The sequence below is a fragment of the Metopolophium dirhodum genome, chromosome 1 (genome assembly GCF_019925205.1).
Source record: "Metopolophium dirhodum isolate CAU chromosome 1, ASM1992520v1, whole genome shotgun sequence".
In the NCBI taxonomy this organism is placed as follows: Eukaryota; Metazoa; Arthropoda; class Insecta; order Hemiptera; family Aphididae; genus Metopolophium; species Metopolophium dirhodum.
Genome location: NC_083560.1, coordinates 129,948,263 through 129,954,455, shown reverse-complemented (window position 1 = coordinate 129,954,455; position 6,193 = coordinate 129,948,263).

Here is a 6,193-nt window from a genome sequence, read left to right as displayed (position 1 = left end):
ATAACCTCTTTTCGAGCCAAACGGCCCGGCGGCGTTATCTCGGCACGATGTCGGTGATATTGCCGCGGGCGAGCGATGATTACGATTTTCAGCGCCAAAAGCCGCACGTGCGTGTTCGTCGGCCGCGCCATCTGTCCGCCGGATTGTGAAACTTTTCTTGAAAATGTTTTCGATTTATTAATGTTTAGGTATCGTAATAAATAAATCGTCTACAGGCTCATTTATTTAGGAAGGTCGGGTCGGGCTATTTTTGGCGGGGAGGGGAGAACAGGACGAATTATATTATAGAGAACAAATAATAATAATTCCTAACACAATTATAAAAAGATTATATTTACGTAACACGCGATGTTGTCGTTTGTATAGGCAATTATAATAAGGTACAACCACGACAGGACACGAACTTAAAGTCCTATTCGTTAAACCGTTTTAATAAGATATCATAAAAATTGATTTTTCCATCAAAATGTCAAAAAGTAAATGTAGGTCTAAATTTCGTTTATATAATTGTGTATACCTTAAAATTGAAATCTCCTTGAATATAATATAATATATAGGTAGGTTGTAGATGCCTGTATAAGTAGGTATACTAAGTAAATTATGGTATTATTACCTAATAGGTACCTATATCTATTTGGTTATATCTAGTCCTGCCATTGCTGGTACTCCTGGTAATGATTTAAAAATGATATGCCTACCAACTATTTGGCACTAAAAACTGAAAATTTGAAATAACGCGCCTGACAATGGGAGGTTACCGATCAAAGGTATAGAACAATGATCACCGGGCACTATTAGTTACCAATATTGCAGGACACAGGCAGTAAGGCACTCGGGCTAATAGGCTCGTCAAAACTGTAAATGTTTTTATTGATTGAAAAGTGAAAATTATAAGTTTCAGCCTGTTAGCCAATATAGAGGTAATCGGTTCAATATATGCTACCCCTATTTATTTTTGAGCGCCACTCCTTAGGTAGTCTGTCTACCTAACAAATATCAAGATGAAAAAATTGGGGCAATATCGATTAATACAATTACATGTCAACTACCTATGATCAATGTTGTAAATTGTAATAACAAAACCTATATTATAGTCACTAGAACATTAGCTGTGTTCTCGCTGTACTTGTTTGTTATCGCCCAGCCACCCAACCGCATAAAAGTTATCATCCCGCCACCAGCCGATCTTACGTCAGCATATGCTATAAATATAAAATATGATTTATAATATTATGTGTGGGTATAGTATGTTGTATGTGATCTATTTATGGAAATATGGTAAACAGATTAACTTAACCTAACCTTTCTACTTCTTATACCTAATATTTGCAATTGTATTTTATCATATTTTAATCATATTATGTTATTTTAATTTTAAAATGTTTTAAAAATTAATTTTCATGAGTTATTTCCCACAGTACTTAATATTGGCATTGCAATTATAAAATGTAGGTACAAACAATTGACTATATTGAAATGCTCATAACTTGCTTTAAAATTAAAATATAAAAAAAAACTATTATTTGATAGCTTTTAACGGTACCTACATAAAAAATATCACAGTACAAGGGCGAGGAGGAAAATTGTATACGACGCAGTGGCGAAACGCAAACAAACAAGTAACCGTTCTAAAATTATTATTTTCAGTACAATAATAATATAAATATTTGTTGACGTTATATGAAAGTATTCAAAAACAAATATTATTCAAGACAATACCATATTATGATAGGTGTACAATGTACATATTATGGCATTCTTTGTGCTATAGCTCTATAATGGTTCAAAATATAATATTCAATTCAGGATGCTAAAATTACCTATGCTCCCTCGGTGCCCCACGATTTTTGTTTAAAAGTATATGTTTCAAACAGGTAGTATATTATAATAATATAATATTGTTACGGATTTGGTCAAGGACGAAATTCGCGTTCGCTTTTATAAATTCGCTGTTTTTCTTAATCAATTTTCAAATCATTTTTCTCCCTCTCATTCTCTCCGCCGGTGCACGACACGGCCGCCGGCCGTACAGATCCGTACTCGGGTACCTATAGTGCAGTGTGCTTAAACATTAGCCATTAGGCATGCCTACATAAAATATGATATATTATATACTGCTATTTGCTGGTATACGTAATTCATGAATATCATATTATTTGTTACCTATATGATAAGTCGATAACATATAACATATAATATATGATTATACGCGTTCAATAAGTACCTAAAGGTACGCGTCCTACTTATACTAGGTAGGTACCTACTACCAAGGTATGTCCTGTATATACTCCTATTGATATTATACGATTTTTTTTTTTTATGGACTTTGCTTACTTTATTTTTATAACCATCCGAACTTCAATAGAAATTACTTTCCGACCCCTGTATACTTGCATATTAAATATATTTAATTTCTATTTTTAAATATATAATTTTTTAGTATTGGTGTCGTAATATAATAATATGTTAGCTATTCAAACTATATAGTAGCTAGGTACACATAAGTATAAAAATAAGCGGGTAAGTGGGTGTCGTTCTGCTGTACAATAGGGTACAATAAGTGGGTCATTGAAATGGATGGTGTTAAATTTGAACTCAATGATATAAAATCATTGTACACGACAAATTATTTTGAGCGTAGACGGTCCGTCAGCATATTATAATATTAATAAGTATATTATATAATATTATTGTGATTAAAGTAATTTATTTTAAAATTAAGCATTAGTACAACAGAAGGTTAAATTCATTTTTGCCAAAAAAATTACATTTCAAAATGTCAATGTGTCTATGAAATATAATAATATACTCTAAAAGTTTCATATACCTACCCATAATAATATTTTAAAATTACAACAAAATAACTTCGTCCAAACTTTAACTTAAAATGTCTGTAAAAAATAACTGTGTTAATATATTTCTTAGATATTTTGATTATGGTATTTTATAAGAATCCTTGTTTTAGATTTTCAATTTTTAGCTATAAAAATTATTAATTTTTTAATTTTTTAACTCCAATGAATTTGAAAATTTTTTATATTTTGATAAATGTTCTCAAAATTTGAACTTTAAATACTTATAAAAAAATTGTGCTATGGTTCCTTAATATTTCTCAACTACTATTATGACGAACCTTATGTTACATTTTTAAGCAATTTTACCAAACGAATAAAATGTTTTTGGATTCAGGGTTGTATATAGATTAAAAAACTAAAAATAGAAAATTTAAAATGTCTATAAATTACTCAAAACGAGTCGAAATATTTTGAAAATTGGATCACGATTAGAATAATATGATAAGAACATGATAAACATTTGAAGAAAACGTCAAGTACGTAGGTACTACGGTGATTAGTTTTTAAATAATGAAAAAATAAGAAAATAATTGCATGAGAATTTGTAAGAGAATTATGTATGAGAATTTACACTAAAAAACAAAATCGATTTTTTAAAAACTGCAGGTTATGCTTAAAAATCTCATTTTTTCCTTAATTTTTTGTTTGTTTTTCCTGACGCTTTTGAAAATTATTGGGAATTTTTTACTTTTGACTCCCCAAAGCACCAACTAGATTCACTTTCCTACCAGAAAAGATGCTGTTGAAGAAAATTGAAGCATTTTTATTGTCCAAAAAGGTAATGATAGACACTTATAAAAAAAAAACAAAACGCATCGCTCCTCTTAAAATCTAAAATTAAAATATAAGATGATATTATGATAATATTATGACTGAATTTCATATGAAATTCAGTCATAATAATATTTAGAAAATAAGTTAATCTTGTGTAGATAATAAAAATACCTTTGCTTCCTGCTAGTTCCTTGGATGAGGTTATTTGATGACTATTAGGACCTTATGAGATTGATTTATGTGATAGTCGTGACTTTATTAAGTGAGTTCCAGTTGAGGAGGAACAACGTGTATAAAGATAGGAATGGTGAATGGTTATGACTTATGAAAGTATGAATGTAATATGATAATAATAATAATATTTAATATTTCCTTAGCTGTCATGACGCATTTCAGGGGAATGTATAAAATTATAATAGGTACTATATTATATGATATAGGTAGGTACCTACATAGTTGAAATTCTCTCCAGGACTTAAACATATATGCAGTACGAGTGTATAATAAGACACATAATAGATTATATGCAGATTGCAGACTACCTAAACATTTATTTTACAATTTAATTATACAGTATTAAAAACTGCATTGGTATATTTTGTTTTAATAATGTTCGTTGGTATATGGTTAGGTATATATATTATACATATTTATATATCTATAGATTTTATTTTTTATTTTAGGAATAGTGTGGCACAATTATACATTTTGAGAAATTTTAGTCAATTTTAGTTCCACTTATAGTTTTTTTTTATGAATTATACTAGTCCTTGTAAAATAATCTATAACAATAAAATATTATATAGGTGGGTACTTGAATTATTTTCGGCTCTTTCATAAAAACATTATAATTAATATTTGTATGTATTAAAAAAAAATTATTATCCAGTGTGTATACCTATATTATTAGTATTGATATTATTTATACTGATAATAATATAAATATATTTATTTTTAATAATGTTAAAAAAACAATAAAAAATTGTTTTTATATAAACAAAATATCTCCGAAAAAGTACATTTAAATTAAAAATATAAAATAACTACAGATTAGGTTAATTTAATCAGAAATAAACATAATTTGTGCAACTATTAATTTGAAGAAAAAAAACAACTGAATATACGAGTCCATAGTCCTTAGCTTTTGCCGAGTATAGTTAAATACACTTAATTTTCTAGTATTTCTACTTTAGCTATAGTTATCGATTATTTTAACAAAAAGTTACCCAAGGCCTAATTTGTTATATAGGTATGCGGAGAGAGTTTAATGCCAAGTAAATAAGTTATATGTTACCTTGAATAGGCAACTTAATTTTTTGAAAAAAACTAGTTTTAATATGACTATTATTCACATGATAATTGTAAAATTAAATTAATCAATTTCTCAAAAATAATAAGTAAAACATAATAATACCTATGTGGATATGATTTTTATGTTATTTAAATTGCCTACAAGCAATCTGTATTTGAGAACCAAATACCTATAGGTATGTCGAACACCATATATTAAAGAAATCTCTTTAAACTTGAAGTATACCTATGCAATAGTACCTAGAAAAATATGAACTATTATTATTAAAAATATAAATAATTTTTAACTAATTAAATATTTAATAGGTTTATTTGAGGTTAATACGTTTTCACAAATTAAACACACATTTCGAATATCATAGGTAAAATGGATTTATAATATAATGATCCGTTCGATTTAGGGTCATTGTCATTGACACCCTGCAAGGTCATCGCAAGAATAATATACTTATATATTATATACAATATACATATAATGGAATATACCAATACATTTTCAAATCCGTTTCCTAATTATAAAATCTAAAACATTTTTAGATAAAACACGTTTATAGAACACACACAAACACGATGTGATATAGAAATTCTGGAGAGGGGAAACGTCCACGTTATCTGTGCTAAGCTAATTTATACAATTTATGTACCTACTACTATTATTTATTATATTAGACTGTAGGTACTACAAAATGTTTCATTTCCGAGCATTTGGGTATAAAGGTTTATTTGTTATAATTTACTAAATACTATACTACAGTATCAATATCGTGTTGTGGGGGGAGGGGGGAGGGGCAATTGGGTAAGGGCCTAAAATTGTTACGATCTATATAATCAATAAAAAGCAAAGGCCTTTGCCCCCGGGGGTTGGACTAAGTGTACGCCACTGTAGGTACAATAAAATAATACTACTAATGCTGTATATTTACATTATATTACATAGGTACCTACTTACTTTATAATTGAAAATAATAACGTTTTGACTAGATAAATTTAAATATTTAATAGACACATTATTATAAATTACAAGTTATAATACTATATCAGTAGAATCAATACAGCATATACAGAGTGATCATGATAACCCCCATTTTTTTCTTTAATAATAAGTACATTTATTCAAATTTTTGTTTTTAGAATTTTTAAGTATACTTACCTTACCTTAATGGATGGTGCTAAATTTGAATTCAATGATATAACTAAGTATATTTTATGATATTATTATGAATAAAGTAATTTATATATATAACCTATTTACG